The 17,463-nt window shown below is 35.4% G+C and overlaps 1 long non-coding RNA gene and 1 other non-coding gene across 2 annotated transcripts; both read right to left on the bottom strand.

Moving 5' to 3' along the window:
- Positions 1-767: 767 nt before the first annotated feature.
- LOC121218757 (small nucleolar RNA R71) lies at positions 768-874 on the bottom strand. Its single transcript, XR_005915234.1, has one exon. It is a non-coding gene; the product is annotated as a small nucleolar RNA R71 (small nucleolar RNA).
- Positions 875-10,751: 9,877 nt separating this feature from the next.
- Positions 10,752-11,642, bottom strand: LOC107900232 (uncharacterized). The gene is made up of 4 exons (XR_005914930.1): positions 11,443-11,642; positions 11,141-11,341; positions 10,961-11,069; positions 10,752-10,833 (listed from the first exon to the last, which is right to left on the bottom strand). It is a non-coding gene; the product is annotated as an uncharacterized lncRNA (long non-coding RNA).
- Between the last annotated feature and the right edge of the window lie 5,821 nt (positions 11,643-17,463).

Here is a 17,463-nt window from a genome sequence, read left to right as displayed (position 1 = left end):
GTCCCTGTGGACACAATACTCTTTTTACTTACTTATGACTTGATAACATTTGTGTATACTTGCACATTTCGTCGCGAACCAAGTTTTTAGCATCGTTTTCGAAAACTATTAAATTAATCATTATTTTTGAAATTATTTCTTGCAATTTGGTTTATTTATTTTTATTCTTATTTAATTTATTTTTTATTTCTTTATTTTCTTTTCAGGTGTCTATGAATATAGGCCGAATCATCAATTTACTCCTCGTAGACCTTGAAATCGAGTAGACATTTAGACAAAGGAGACGAGAAAGACTAGCCCAGAGACAAGCTGCAGAACTGGACCTTTAAAATAAAAAAAAAGTTCAAGGGAATTGAGTCGTTAACTCTCATAATACAATCCTTATTGCTGATGATAGGGATCAAGCTATAAGACAATATGTTGTGCCACTTTTTAATGAGCTAAATTCGAGAATTAGGAGACCGGAGATCGAGGCACCATAGTTTGAATTGAAGCATGTGATGTTCCAGATGCTTCAAATAATGGGTCAGTTTAGTGGAATGCCCACAGAAGATCCGTACCTTCACCTTCGACTGCTCATGGAGGTGAGCAATTCCTTCAAAATAGCCGGTGTAATCGAAGACGCATTAAGATTGAAGTTGTTTCCATACTCGTTGCGAGATAGAGCACGAGCATAGCTTAATCTTTTGATACCAAGCTCAATTTTTACATGGCAAGAATTAACAGAATGCTTTCTGGTTAAGTATTTCCCACCTAGCAAAATTGTAAGGTTGTGGAATGAGATCACCACTATTCAACAATTGGATGAGGAATCCCTATACGAGGCATGGGAAAGATTCAAAGAGTTATTACGTAAATGCCCTCACCAAGGGATTCCATATTGCATCCAGCTGGAGACATTTTATAATGGTCTCAACCAACACACTAGAATGGTGGTAGATGCTTCTGCGAATGGTGATCTCATATCTAAGTCTTATAATGAGGCTTATGAAATCATCGAGAGTATAGCTAGTAACAACTACTAGTTGCCAACAAATCGAGCAACTTCAGGAAGATGAGTAGCAGGGGTGGATGAAGTAGACGCCCTCACTTCACTCTCAGCTCAGGTATCTTCTATCTCTTCAGTGTTGAAATAGTTTACTACTAATGCTTTTAGTGATGTTGTAGCCCAACCACCACGTCAATTCGACAATATTTCTGGTGTTTATTGTGGGGATGGACATTCGTTTGAGAATTATCCATCAAATCCCGAGTCTATTTATTATGTAGGGAATCAAAACCAGAATAAAAGTGGACAAGGACCACAATCCAACTTCTATAATACTTCATGGAAAAACCATCCAAACTTTTCTGGTAGTAATTAATGAGCTGACCGAATAACAACTACATGCAACATAGATCAAATCAACCTCTTGGTTTCAATCAACAAGTTCAGAAACCATCACAAGTTGAACCGTCCAACAATTTAGAGAATTTGTTGAAGGTGTACATGGCTAAGAATAACGCCCTAATCCAAACTCAAGCAACAACACTCAAAAATTTGGAAAACCAAGTGGGTCAATTAGCTACAGAGCTTCGTAATAGACCACAAGGAGCCTTTCCCAGTGACACAAAAAATCCAAGGAATATGGGTAAGGTATACTGTGAAGCAGTTTCTTTACGAAGCGGAAGGACTTTGGAACCTAAATAAGTTGAGGTTTAAGAAGGACCTGTCAAGAGAAAGGAAGATCAACTGTCAATTGAAATTCTTACACCAGAAAAGTAGGACACTGTAAATTTTGAAGAGATAAAATTTAAAATAGTCAATTCTCATAAGCTAACACCTTCATTAGAGGCAGATACAATACTTTAGAAAAGTTGTCCGATCCAAGCTAAGGTTCCATCACCTTCGTATCCACAAAGACGCAAGCAACAAAAATGAGAGTTCCAAGACAAGAAATTTTTAGATTTTCTTAAGCAGCTTCACATCAATATCCCATTGGTAGGAACGTTAGAACAAATGCTCAACTATCTCAAGTTCATGAAGGACATTTTATTCAAGAAGAAGAAGTTTGGCGAGTTTGAGACTGTAGCATTAACAAAGGACTGTAGTGTGTTCCTACAGGACAAGTTACCTCTAAAAATGAAAGACCCTAGGAGCTTTACTATAGCCTGTGACATTGGAGAATCTTACCGTGGTAAAGCTCTATGTGATCTAGGAGCGAGCATCAACTTGATGCCAATGTCTGTTTTAAAATGTTGGGGATAAGTGATGTTCGACCAACAACTGTGACACTCCAACTACTAGATCAATTTTTAGCACACCAGAAAGAAAGATCGAGGATGTTTTGGTACGTGTAGATAAGTTTATTTTTCTTACTGATTATTGTGTTACATTTTGAAGTAGATAAAGAAGTGTCGATCATCTTGAGAAGACATTTTTTGGTCACCGGGACAATATTAATAGATGTGCAAAAAGGCGAACTCACAATGAGAGTTCAAGTTGATCAAATAATATTTAATGTTCTTAAAGCCATGGAGTTCCCTAATCTGGTGGAAGAATGCTCAGTAATGGAGGAGCTAGAATCCTTAGTTTCTATGGAATGAAAGTTCAGTTCTATAGAAGACCCATTGGAAAACACCTTAGGGTATGAGCTATTGGAAGATGAACCAGGTAAAATATGACTTTGATGGAAGCCAGTTTGAAGGACTATGTTCAATTAGCACGATTTGAACCATTGGAGTTAGAAGCTCGAGAATTCACACATACAACCAAAGTTGTCAATCGAGAAACCACCCAAACTTGAACTAAAGGTACTTCCTTTCTCATTTGAAATACATTTATCTACATAATTGCTCTACATTGCCTGTGATTATTTCGGTACGACTAACAGAACACCAAAAAGAGCAGCTGATCGAAGTTTTAAAGAAATTTAAAAAGGTGATCGGTTAGACCATAGGTAATATCCGAGGAATAAGCCTATCCTTTTGTATGCATAAGATTATCTTAAAGGAGGGAGGAAGAGCTAGAATTGTTGGACAAAGAAAACTCAATCCTATTATGAAAGAGGTAGTCCAAAAGGAAGTCATTAAATGATTAGATGTGAGAATTATTTACCCCATCTTAGATAGTTCATTAATAAGTCCGGTACAGTGTGTACCCAAGAAGGGCAGAATTACAATTTTGAAGAATAAACGTAATGAGTTAGTCCCGACGAGGACGGTCACGAGTTGGAAAATCTATATCAACCATATAAAATTGAAAAAGGCAACTCTGAATGATCATTTTTTGCTACCTTTTATGGACCAATTGTTAGACCGATTGGCAGGTAATGAATATTACTCTTTCTTAGTCGAATATTTGGGATATAAATAAAGAGTTGTAGCCCCGGATGACCAAACAAAACAACATTTACTTGCCCGTATGGTACGTTTGCTTTTAGGTGAATGCCTTTCGGTTTATGTAATGCACCTGTAACTTTTCAACAATGCATGATGGCAATATTTGCTATATGGTTGAAAATTTTGTTAAGGTATTCATGGATGATTTTTTCTATTTTTTGTAATTCATATGATGTTTGTTTGAGTAATTTGGCTAAGGTACTTAAGAGATGTGAAGAGACAAATCTTGTCCTTAACTGGGAGAAATGTCATTTTATGGTTAAGGAAGGGATTTTCTTAGGACACAAAATTTCTAGAAGAGGGATCGAAGTCGATAAAGAAAAAGTGGATGTAATTGAGAAATTACCACCACCAATCACTGTTAAAGAAGTTAGAAGTTTTTTGGGCCATGCTGGTTTTTATCGAAGGTTTATCAAAAATTTTAAAAAGAATTCCAAACCTTTGTGTACTTTAATAGAGAAAGACACAACTTTTGAGTTTAACAAAGCATGCTTGGAAGCCTTTGAATAATTGAAAATTTGGTTAATTTCAACCCTAATAATCGTTATAGTAGACTGAAACTCTCCTTTTGAGTTGATGTGTTTAACTAGCGATTTTGCTGTGGGAGCTGTGATGAGGCAAAGAAGAAACAAAGTATTCTATCTGATCTACTATGCAAGTAGAACTTTGACAGGAGCCCAAGTTAACTATACTGTAACTCAAAAAGAACCTTTTTGCTAAAATTTTTTGCTTTTGAGAAGTTTTGTTCTTATCTTATAGGCATAAAAGTTACAGTCTTTACTAATCATATGACCATCAAATATTTACTCACGAAGAAAGATGCAAAATCAAGCTTGATTCGATGGATACTTTACTCTAAGAATTTGACCTTGAGATCCAAGATAGAAAGGGAGTTGAAAATCAAGTAGCTGGCCATCTGTCGAGGTTGGAACAAAATGAGGTAACTCACTCACTTGTTCCTATCAATGAAAATTTCCCAGATAAGCATATGTTTGAGGTAAGTTAAATCCTTAAAACTCCTTAGTTTTCAAATTTTACAAATTATTTAGCATGCGAAATAATGTGTAACACTCTTAACCCATCTCTGTTGCCAGATTAGAGTTACGGAGTATTACAGCACAAAACAAAACAAATGACATCATAATCAAATTAATTTAATATCAAATATTCAAAACCAATAATTATTCATAGCATATATACTAATACAAGTCCTAAATTGAGCCTACATAACCTTAAAATCAATTTAGGAACAAATAGAGACTAATTTGAAATAAGACAAAAAATGTGGAAAATTTTGAAAACATGGGTCACACGATTGTGTGGCCAGACCGTGTAACTCATTGTGACCGTGTGAACTAACATGTACCCAAAAATTAATAAAACACACGACTATATGAGGTGGCCGTGTGTGGCACACGATCGTGTGACAGCTCGTGTCGTAGGCCGTGTGCACCTAAAATGACTACTAAAATAAGAAAATTCAACTATCATTTCTTAAGCAACAAGCCAATCTATTTCCAACCATTTTACCGTTTAGATAGTTAATTAAGTAAAAAGGGCTAAGTCGAAAAGTTTTTTAAGTTAGTTGTATAAGCTTAATTGTAGCAAATGAGTAGAAAAACATGAAAAAGAGGCCTTAAGAGGTCATTCCACTTATTTTTATTATAGGGGACAGTAGTGGTATTTTTATAGCAGGAAATTAGGTTACTTTTAAAAGGATATATTCGTAAATTAATATTTAAATAATATTAAAACAAAACAAAAGATTAAGTAGGCACCATCCCCTTCATTTGTTTTTGTCAAAACCGAAATTCACCATTGTTAGTATAGGGAGCTTTCGACCAAGCTTGTTTTCTTATGCATGGTATGTATTTGACTTCTGTTTTTATTGATTTTTATGTTTTTGAGACCACTGTAGCTTAAACTAGCTAACTCGGGGATTAATTCGTAAAACTGTTAAATGTTTTGAAATGTGTCGTTGTTGAGTTTTTGGAGTTTCTAAAGGTTAATGATACTTTTGTAAGCTTGATGGTTAAATAAGATTATTTTGATATTTAGTTTATACTGACTTTGATGATTAAAGATCTAGTTGTTAAATTAGTAAATTTACATGGAGTTACTATGAATTTAAGGAGAATATGGGTTATTCTAGGCTTATGGGATATTCGACTAGCTTGTTTTGAACTTAATTGTGCTTAATTTAATATTTTCGGGGTAAGGACTAAATATATAAAGCATAAAGTTTAAGGGTAAAATTGTAAATGTAATTAAAAGGACTTTAGTGTATGAATTACTTATTTATGAGTTTTGAGTGATTTTAATTAAATTATATTATATTTTAGATCAAGAATCTCAACAAGTTGTGAATGTACAAGGAAAAGGTAAAAATCACAAATTAGTCACTATTAGTTGAATCAATTGACACGTAAGTTTCTACTATTGTTTTTGGTTATAATTCTATCTAAAATGATGTTAACTATATCTATATATATTTAGTTGACACTGTAGTAAGAATTTGATTTATAAGAAATAGAAATGAATTTTCTAGAATGATTTCGATGGATCGAGTAAAAGTTTCATACATGAGATTTCTGTCTGAATATTTGTTCTAGACTGAGCTCCTGCATGTGTTGCCGGTAAATCTTGAAAAGAGTTATATTTCATGCCCTTAGGCTTAGTTAATTGTCTGTACTTAGGTGAGTTTAGTTGCATTTTAGGATATTGCATTGGTATTTTTAAAGCATTGCATAAAAGAGCTCGAATTGTACTTAAGTGTTATTATATGTTGCAATGTGGGGAGGACTTGCTTGGTGGTTGATTGGTAGGTGTAGAGTGTAGGGAAATGAGTAAAGGATTAAAGGTTTGCCGTGACAAATTTTGGATAGTTTGCCAACACAAATGCTGTGGCAATGCTTGGAAGATGCCTAGTCAGCATTCAAGGAGTACTGTTCTCAGCCCCAACTGTTCTTGTACCTGATAAATCCACCTGAAAAAGAGAGAAAGGATTATGAACTCATGGACCTACCTTAGAAAGTCAAACTTATAAAAGCCAAAGGGGAAACCTTAGAAAAGAGGACAATTTTTGGATAGAAAAAGAGGAGAGCAGCTTTTGACAGAAAAGAAGGGAAGGATCAAGAAGGAAGGCAGCTGAAGAAGGAGAAAATGACTGCATCATCTTTGTCAGCTGTAAGACATTGCTCTACCAGTTTTGAGAGCTAGCTAGGCGAAAACTATTATCTCGAATTTTCTCCTTTGATTCTTATTGCATTTCTTTTAGTACTTATTTGTTAAAGATGATGTTGGCTACTGCATTAAACCCGCCTATGAGCTAAATCTCTTAGGCTCGGGATTACTTTGTTGAACCCTTTAATTTCTGTTAATGTTAAATCTCTTAGGCTCGGGATTACTTGGTTGGACCCTTTAATTTTATTCAATGATATTGCGTGCTTCATACAGCCTGTGTATTGACGAATGTGCAGCAGGTTATTAAAGATAACTTAATTTCGATAGGGTTAGGTTAACTGGATAGACATTTGATAATATGAGTGAATGATAAATTATTTATTCGCAGCAACCTCTAGACATAAAGCCTTTCCTCATACAAAAAAAAAGGTAGAAAATATTAGTGGTAGCCGAACTCAAGTCTGTAGACATATAATACCCTAGGGGAGGTAACCCGAGGTTTTGCTCTCGAAAGTAACAGACTGCTGTAGAAACCTATCGAGCAATAGAATGTTCAAGACTTTACTATGGCATTAAAAGTTGGAGAAGGTAGATGCATCAGTAATCCGAGTCGTCTTAATCAACATTGCAGTTCCTTAATCTTTTTGTCTATAGTTGCTCTATCGTGACATTCTTGTTTCATTTACTTGTTTTGTTTTGCACATTTTATACATCATCATATTCTCATTTTGCCACTACATTCTCACTGTTATTTTGTTTTAGCATTAATCAAGCCTAACTCTAATAACTCAACCAAATTATACCTATCTAATCCCTGTGGAGATGATCTCACTCATCACTTTATTACTTTTTTAACATGTATACTTGCACAATTCGCGCATCCTATTCACAAGCGACAAGTTTTTGACACCGTTTTCGGAGATTAACAATTAATGAAATTTGGTTTTGTTATTTTCTTTTGTTTCATTAGTTTTATCTAACTCAGTTGTACTTAATTTTTATAAGCTTTCCATAAGTGCACGAGTGGAGGCATTCCTATTAATGAAGAGTATCCTTTTGACCCAGAGATCGAGAGAACTTTGCAAAGAAGGAGAAGATAATTACGTAATATGGCTAGGGAAGGGAATGATCCTTGTCTGAATGATCCATTAAATCCAAATGGTCGGGATGTAAATCTTCTTATTCATCATGTGATAGATGACTGAGACAGAACAATTCGAGAGCATGTAGTTTCAGTTTTGGATGACCTGAATTTAGGGGATAGTCAGACCACACATACAAGCTCAGCATTTTGAGATGAAACCAATAATGTTTCAAATTTTGCAAATAGTTAGACACTTCGGGGGGTTTCCCATTGAAGATCTAAGACTACATTTAAGACTTTTTCTAAGGTCTGTGACTTGTTTAGACAGCAGGGTGTTCCTGAAAATGCCTTGTGGCACTACACCAAAAGCGCCGCTAAAAGTATTTGCGGCGCTTTTGAAAGTGCCAGAAAAACTGCCGCTATTGTCAACGCCGCAAACGTTTACGGCGTTTTTAGAAATAAACGCCACTATAGATCATGACCTTTAGCGGCGCATCTCCCACAAACACCGCTATAGATCAGTACCTTTAGCGGCGCTTTTTCCATAAACGTCGCTATAGATCAGGACCTCTAGCGGCGCTTTTACACAAACACCGCTAAACATCATGGCCTTTAGTAGCGCCTCTCCCACAAATGCAGCTAAAGATCGTGGCCTTTAGCGACGCTTCATCCACAAACGCCGCTAAAGGTCATGACCTTTACCAACGCTTCTACCGAAAACGCCGCTATAAAGAATGACTTTTAGTGACGCTTTTTCACAAACGCCACTAAAAACATGACTTTTAAAATAATATTTTAATTAAATAATATTTATTTCTATGACAAATGTTATATTTTATTTTATTTTTGAAATTTAAACTTTAAACTATATACTTTTAAGGATAAAAAATATTAATTAAATTAAATTTTCTATTAAAATTTTAACTTTAAAGCTAAATATAAAAATTAATGAATTTAAATTTAGAATTAAAATATTATGTTTAAATAAATGAAAAATCTACCTCACAAGCTCATCTGATATATATTAATTCGGCCAAATATAAAAGAAGCTACAAAACACGTAATAATTAACAATCATGGTTAAAAAAGCTAGTACACAAGGTAGCTACAAAACACTGTTTCAATAACACCAAATGCAAGTTCCGACTAAGATAGTCGACCATGGAATGCAACATTAAATAACACTCCACTTGAAGAAGTGCTAAGCCTTGCAGATACCTATCTCCACCAACCACGGGGCTTGCATTCCATTTGTAACATCATATTCGGCAAATGCTAATTCACAAGCTTGCATGAGTAGTGGTTTCTTCATAACATGAGCTACCCCGAATAAAGACTGCCAGGAAGAACACAAAATAGTACAATGAGCCATCTACGGATGAAAAAATTGCTTGAGTTGTCTTTTGGACCAAAATTAAGGTGAATTATCATAACAGAGAGAATTTGGATGCTTATGCAAGCTAGTAGTGATCAACCGAAGGTAACATAATAGCAGCATTATGAGTAATGACAATGTTACCATGGTCATGGCCGGTTAGCAACACACTGTACGTAAAGCTAAAATTAAGATAAAAATAAACATAAGCACGAAAATTCTAAAGAGGTAAAACTGCAGCTTACCTGCTTGAATGTAATTGATGCATAAAAATAAACCGAAGGAAATCATGAAGTTTAACACAGCCACTGCACGAAGAGATCATTAAAAACTATTAAAAGAGAATGGAATAGCTGCAAATGATTTTCTTAAAGGAAAGTAAACAATAATGTTGAACAATTCAGAATATAACAGATGTGCAACAAATGATAAAAAATAAAATATACTATGCTGAACAATTGTATGGAATTCTCACTTGTATAAACTCAAACATATCAAAGATATATATGTAAGTAGTAATCAAAACTTACCCTCCAAACAAGAAAAAACCTAGAAGTATATAAGCTTCATTACATGTTACCTTGGTAGAGCGAAGGATGACTCTAGTTGATGCTCAAGCTTCTTTGAGTTCAATAGACCCAAGTCTAATAAACGCGAAGATTCTTGTTGAATCCAAGGACCAAACCAGATTGCACATAAAATTGCTCTTATTCAAATACTTTTAGTAATTACAATCATGGAGTAAGTTGAGTATACACTTCTAAAAGGACTAATAGCCTATCAAACTAATATGGAAGTCCAAAGCTATGGTATGGTTGTAAGACTAAACACTTCTGAGTTCATTGCAGTTCCTCATATCTAGCTTTCAGTTTTAGGTACTCCCTGTAGCTGCTCTGTGACAACAAAGATTAAGAATCATATGTTTTAGATTTTTAATCAGAATTTTTACGACAATCTATCAAACAGTCTGGGGTGTGGACATATGCTGTAACTCGTGATCAAAGAAATTAAAGTCACTGGCCATAGTAGTACTGGCATATACACACAAACCAGATCAATACTAAGCTAAACATATATATATACATATACACACAAACCTCCAAAGTAGCATTGCATCTCGAATAGCAGCATTGGGCTTTTTCATCTTAATGTAAACACTGGCTGAAAGGAGAAAAAAGAACACTAAGCAACTGAAATCATTCTATCAAATATAAGAAAATAAAGATAAGTAAATAAATGGCTAAAATTCAATCCATGCGAATCTACAATCATATGGTCAAAAAGTTAAAATGCACAAATGGAAAAGGAATTTAATTAAATGGTAATTGACATTATCATAACAGCTAACCAGAACAGGGTCAAAAAATCATAACAGCAAATCCACACATGGCCTTTCAACTATGTTAAACAATAACCTATGGTACAACACAGTGATGTAACATGAAAGAACATAATATGCACTGCAGCACATAGATAGATGCAGATAGGTTATGAGAGAATTAGCATGGATTAAAATTGTCATTTTGAATTTTTCTAATTCCTAGACAATTCACTAACAAGAAAAAAATGCAAAAAAGTATTCAACAACTGTGAAAAAGAAAGATTCTCTACTTCAGCCGATGGTAAAAAGAGTGTGAAAAATCAGTTCATCTTCCATAGACATAATAAAAAGTAATGGTACAAACACTGCAATGAAAGGGGAAAACTAGGAAAGAGAAAAGTAAGTAAATTTTGCAAACCTTGAGATGCTAAAGTGGCAAGACAAACATCAGAGAGCCCGAAATTCTTTAGACTCATTGATTCATCAAGACTACAACAAATAACATCAAGGGAAAACATTGATTCCATTTTCATTAGTTCTTAATAATAAAGATTTTGCTAACCAGTGTGCAGTTAATAATAATAGTTTTAGATAACACGTAATAATTCAAGGATACAGTAAAGGATCCTCATCCAAGCTCTTAATTGCTGAATTTGTGACGGAGAAACATCTGTCATTTGAATCCAAAACCTCTTCTTCCTCTTCGTCATTTTCAATTTCAACTTCTAATTAAAATAAAAAAGTTAAAAAGTTCCACATTATTTTCTTAAAGGAAAGTAAACAAAAATGTTCGTACAGGGGAGATAACCCAGAGGCTTGAGGTGATTTTTGAGATGGAGAAGATGCGTTTGGTTATTGTTGAAGATTTGATAACAGTGACCTAAGAGTTCCTCGAAGGAAACGGTGTCGAGGGACATGGATTCGAGAAGGTTGAGGTCGGCAGTGGCGGTTGAAACGCGGCGGTTTAGGCATTGGACGAATGTCGATGAAGCCGAATCTGAGTCTCGAAAAGTATTATCAAAATAAAAAAAGAACAATTTCGTTAATAGAAGGGGGAAAAAGTACTTCAGAAAAAAAAAGACGGGGTAAGTGGGTAACCAAGAGGGATGGGGCGGCGGTCGATGGATTGCTTAAGAGCGTCGCAGCTGCTTTGAGGTGATTGCAGAATGAGCCGAGGCTTTTACTCAAATTTGTTATCAAATCTTCCATTTTCTTTTGAGATTGTCCCTCACTGTGTTTTGAAGGTATGAGTCCTTCTGAAAGGTATGCAAAAAGAGGGAGAGAGGGGAAGATGATGATGAAACGGTGGTGGCAGAGAGAATTTAGGGGGGGAAATTTAGGGGTTGGGGAATTTTGGGATAAAACAGCGCCATTTCTAAAAGTGAAATTATATTTTTATGGCGTTTTTATAAAAAACGCTGTTATTGTTTATCTTTTGCGGCGTTTTTTATAAAAATGTCGTAAAAATTATTTTATTTTGAACAAGATGACATTTTAATAATAAAATAAATGATAAAATGGTTGTAATTAATTATTAAGTTAGAATTATCTAAATTAAATAATTACCTATACATCCATATCATTTTTATTTCATTTTTATTTTTATATTTTTTTCTTATAATTTGGTCCTATCCAAATTAAATAATTACCTATATATCCATATCAAATATATCAAATGGTTTAGATTAAATATTTTTAAATATAAAAGCATTAATTAATTGTATAAAAATATTGTATCATTTAACAAATCTCAAATAAACCTTAAACCCTAAATTAGTCATTCAATATACGTAAAGTCTATATGTTATATATCTCTTAAATAATATAAACTATACTCATAATTTTAATATATTAAAATTATTATTATCTCTTTTACAATTATATAAAAACATATTTAATATAAAAATTAAAAAACTAATTAATCTAAACCCTAACCCGACCCTTAAATCCCTAAATCCTTAACTCTTAACCCCTAACCCTTAACTACTAACCCCTAAACCTTAAATCTCAACCCTTAAACCATAAACCCTAAATCCATATATAATTATTTGATCACGGCGAGGGTAAGGCAAAACATGAAAAAAACTGAACTGGATAAAAAAATTGAACCGAGCACTAAAAATACTGAACCGGGATGGGATAAGATAGGGATATCCTTAGATATAGCTTATATCGATTTTGAAGAACCAAATCTTCACATGATTTTGAAGAACCAAATTAATATTATCTCTTTTACAATTATATAGGAAATTATTTAATATATAAATTAGAAAACACTAGTTAATCTAAACCCAAAACCATAAACCTAAACCCTAAAACCATAAACCCTTGACATGCACATAACCTCTAAACCTTAAACCCCAACCTTTAAACCATAAACCATAACCCCTAAACCCATAATCTATAAACATTAAAATGGTAACACCTTAACTTTAAACTCTAAACCATATACCCTAAACCAAAAACCCTGAACTATAGTGATAATTAATTTAATATTTTAAAATTAATACTATCTCTTTTACGATTATATAAGAAATTATTTAATATATAAATTAAAAAATTAATAATGTATCCAAAAAACTTTAAAATTATTTTAACTAATAGTATTTTAATTTTTCCATTTTTAAGAAATATTTTAAATTATTTTAAATCCCTGAGCATTAGCGGCGCTTTCCTAAAAATGCCGCTAAATCCCCGAAAGCGCTTAGGTTTTTTGCGGCGCTTTCTCAAAAACGCCGCTAAAGCCCTGAGCATTAGCGGCGCTTTCTTAAAAACGCCGCTAAAACCCCGAAAGCTCACAAAATGGCATCGTTTTGGCTTAGGTTTTTTGCAGCGTATTAGCGGCGCTTCCATAAAAACGCCGCTAAATCCCCGAAAGCTCACAAAACATCGTTGTTTTGGCTTAGGTTTTTTGCGGCGTTTTCTCAAAAACGCCGCTAAATCCTTGAGCATTAGCGGCGCTTACTTAAAAACGCCGCTAAATCCCCGAAGGCTCACAAAACAGCGTCTTTTTGGCTTAGGTTTTTTGTGGCGCTTTCTCAACAACGCCGCTAAATCCCTGAAAGCTCACAAAACGGCATCTTTTTTGCTTAGGTTTTTTGCAGCGCTTTCTCAAAAAAGCCGCTAAAGCCTTGAGCATTAGCGGCGTTTTTAATAAAACGCCGCTAAATCTCCGAAAGCTCACAAAACGGCGTCGTTTTGGCTTAAGTTTTTTGCGGCGCTTCCTTAAAAACGCCGCAAAATCCCCGAAAGCTCACAAAACGGCATTATTTTGGTTTAGGTTTTTTGCGGCGCTTTCTCAAAAATGCCGCTAAAGCCCTGAGCATTAGCGACGCTTTCTTAAAAATGCCACTAAATCCCCGAAAGCTCACAAAACGGCATTGTTGGGCTTAAGTTTTTTGCGACGCTTTCTCAAAAACGCCGCTAAATCCCTGAAAGCTTAGAAAACAGCATCGTTGGGCTTAGGTTTTTTGCAGCGCTTTTTAAAAAACATCACTAATGCTTATTGTTAGCGGTGTTTTCCAGAAAGCGTCGCTAATGCTCGATCTTTAGCGGCGTTTTTTTATCCAAACGCCACTAAAACCGCTGCTAAAAGCCTATTTTGGTGTAGTGTGGCTTAAATTGTTTCCATACTTATTGAGAGATCGTGCAAGAACATGGTTTAATGTTTTGCCATCGAAAAAAATGGCATCATGGGAAATTACAAGGGATACTGAGAATTCGAGATCACAAGGGAAAAGCATTACAAGGCAATCACTTTCAGAAGTGGGACTCAATTGGATGAAATTGTTAAAAAAGAAACTACAGGAGAGGACAAATCATGTCTCAACCATGGAAAGAATTCAGAACAATCTGAACCTCACACTGCAACTGAAAAGGCTAAACAGAAAACTATTACAGCAGAATCAGATCATGTTGCCAATTAAAATGCCACAACAAAACAATATCAGCAAAGTTACTTAAACCTTTCCTAGATCGTTTTGTGGTTGTTTACCTTGATGATATTATGGTGTACAGTAAGTTGCTCAAGAAGCATGTGGAACATTTGAGGGAGGTATTCCAAACATTGTAGGAAAATGAGTTGTATGTCAAAGAGTAGAAGTGCTCATTTGCCTAACATGAGCTGTCATTTCTAGGCCACATTTTAGGAGGTGGCAAGATCCGAATGGATGAAAGTAAGATTTGAGCCTTTTTTCATTGCGAAGCACCAACCAAGGTGACAGAGTTGCAGTCTTTCCTTAGGTTGGTGAACTGTTACCGATGATTCATCAAAGACTACTCTAAAATCACCGCACCCTTGATGGACTTGTCGAAGAAGGGTAAGGTGTGGGATTGGGACCTTCAATGTGAAAAAGCCTTTAATTGAGTGAAAGAAATGATGGCGATGGAAACCATACTTGCTTTTCGAAGTCGTACAAGGTACACATGGATGTATTAGATTATGCGGTTGGGGGAGTAATGATGCAATATAGGCATCCAATTTCTTTTAAGAGTCAAAAGCTTAATGAGACAAAGCGACGATATATAGTCCAAGAAAGTAACATGATCGTTGTGGTGCATTTCTTGTGCACATTGAGGCATTATTTACTAGGTTTCAAGTTCATGTTCTTTACCGATAATATTGTAAACAGTTATTTTTTAACCCAAAAAAAGTTGTCTCCCAAACAGGCTCGTTGATAAGTTTTCCTAACAGAATTTTATTTCACGATAGAGTATAAGTTGAGGAGTGCCAACATTGTGGCTAGTGCAGTCATTCGAAAGATGGATTTTGTGGCAATCAGCCAACCTGATAGCTCTCTATTGGAGCACATTCGAGAGAGATTTTCCCATGATCCCACAGTAAAAAATGTGATCGATCTTGCTAATGAGGGGAAAACAAGGAGATTTTGGCTTTGATGAAAGTTGCTCCACTCATGGGCACTGCCTTTAGGTGCCTTAATACTAGAAATTGCGCAAGGAAGTCATGAATGAGTGTCATGCCTCGGGATAGGCTATCCATCTAAGAATGCACCAAACTTTTCCCTTTTGGAGGTCATTACTATTAGACTCACATGGAGGATGACGTGGAGGCCTGTGTGAGAACTTCTCTAGTGTGCCAACAAGACAAGGTAGAGCTAAAGACTCCGACTGGATTGCTACAACCATTTCCCATTTCGGGACGACCATGGGAGAGTGTATCCACAGATTTCGTTGTTGGTTTGCCTAAGTCTAATGGGTTTGAAAGCATTTTTGTTGTGGTGGACAGGTTTTCAAGGTATGGAACCTTTATTCCAGCAACCAATGAGTGCCCTGCTGAGGAGGTAGCACTTTTGTTTCTTAGACATGTGGTGAAATATTGGGGAGTGCCATAGTCTATCACTAGTGATCAAGATAGGCGGCTCACAGGCCGATTTTAGATAAATTTGTTCAAGATAATGGGCTCAAACTTGGAATTTTCCACTAGAATGCATTCACAAACTGATGGGCAAACCGAACGAGTTAATGCATTATCGGAGACATACTTTCGCACTATCTATGTGCCACCCAAAAAGACTGGCCAAATTTGTTGGATGTGGCCTAATTTTCTTACAATTTGTAGTGAAGTGGGGCCACAAATCAAGGCCCGTTCGAGATAATGATGGGCCAACAGCCATTCACACCCATTGTTGTTGTGACCCGTTATAGAGGACCAAATCCAGTAGCTTATAGATTTGCAAAGGAGTGGCATGAGCATAATGATTTAGCCAGAGGTTGTCTACACAAGGGTCAAAGGAACATGCAATTTCAGGTTGGTGATTCAGTCCATGCTAAACTATACTTGATTTTGTGACATAATGGCTTGCACAAGGGGCTTGTCCAATGGTATAAGGGACCCTTTCGAGTTTTGAAGAGAGTAGTCAAAGTGGCCTGGAAGCTTAAGCTACCAAAAAAACTCAAGGTCCACCTAGTGTTTCATGTGAGCATGCTTAAGCCATTCCAAGAGAATCAAGAAGATCCAAATCGAGGAAATACTGAACAAGCGCCAATAGGGATAAAGGTCTCCTATGATCGAAAAGTAGATTGCATCATGGTAAACCGCGTGATCAGACGAAAGTACTATTGGCTAAGGCATGAGTACTTAGTAGAATGAAAGGGATTTCCCGATAGTGAAGTAAGTTGGGAACCTACCGAGGTCTTATGGTAGTTCCAAGACAAGATAGACTAGTTCAATTCAGAGGACGTGATGAGGGCATCGCTAGAACAGGTGGGGGAGAATGTCATTGGTTGCACATAGGAGCCCACAACCATGGCACATTTGTGTGATCCATCAAGTTCAAGGGAGGTCATTTGGCCCATCCAAACTGGCCCATTGCTTGGAGAGATTGAAGGTTCATCTACAAAGCATGGCAATTATGGAACGTAAAATTCGAAGATATACAATCTTAAAGATAACTTGTAACCTTAGAAGATATGATTCTATAATCTTAGAGATTTGATTTTATAAATAGCTTTTAATATTAGTCATTGATGTACTTTAATTTTACTATTGAATTTGGGGAGGCTCAATTATAAATAGAGGTCTCTCCCCTTATTGTAAATCACTTTAGTTTTGAGTAATAGAATTCTTGAGAGCATTCACTCAGACATTCTCTCTTGTGTTCTTAGCTTTTCTGTGGCTTTGTTCTTATATTTCAAGTTTGTTCATCTTCTGTCAACTTTGAGTTACTTCCGTTTTGCGTTGGTGCCTTAGAGGATTTTTAGTTGAATCCTCAATTATTGAGAGTTAGGTTGACTTAGGCATTTTTGAAGCGAAGAATTTGCCTAAGGCCGTTTGGATTGCGAGACTAAAGTTCTAGTCCTGTGACAATAGTGTGAGCTTCTCGACAATTCGCCTAACACATTCCGCAAGTTATCAATTTACAAATAAACAAGGGAATAAGCATTACAAATGCTTAGTAAGTTCACTGGTACTTAAACAATATCTTACCTCATTTTATGATTAAACACAACAAGCTATTCCACTGGAAATTTTTTTTCCTAAACATGGCAATCATAAATCAACAAGGTGAGTTCATTATATAACCAATATATATAGTAATCCAAGTATATAACATTCCAATTTACCTATAATCAACATTTCAATGTCATTTTCATAATCCA

The sequence above is a fragment of the Gossypium hirsutum genome, chromosome D06 (assembly GCF_007990345.1).
Source record: "Gossypium hirsutum isolate 1008001.06 chromosome D06, Gossypium_hirsutum_v2.1, whole genome shotgun sequence".
NCBI lineage: Eukaryota > Viridiplantae > Streptophyta > Magnoliopsida > Malvales > Malvaceae > Gossypium > Gossypium hirsutum.
The sequence above is the reverse complement of the archived record's forward strand: the minus strand, read 5'-3'. Positions and strand labels throughout refer to the sequence as shown.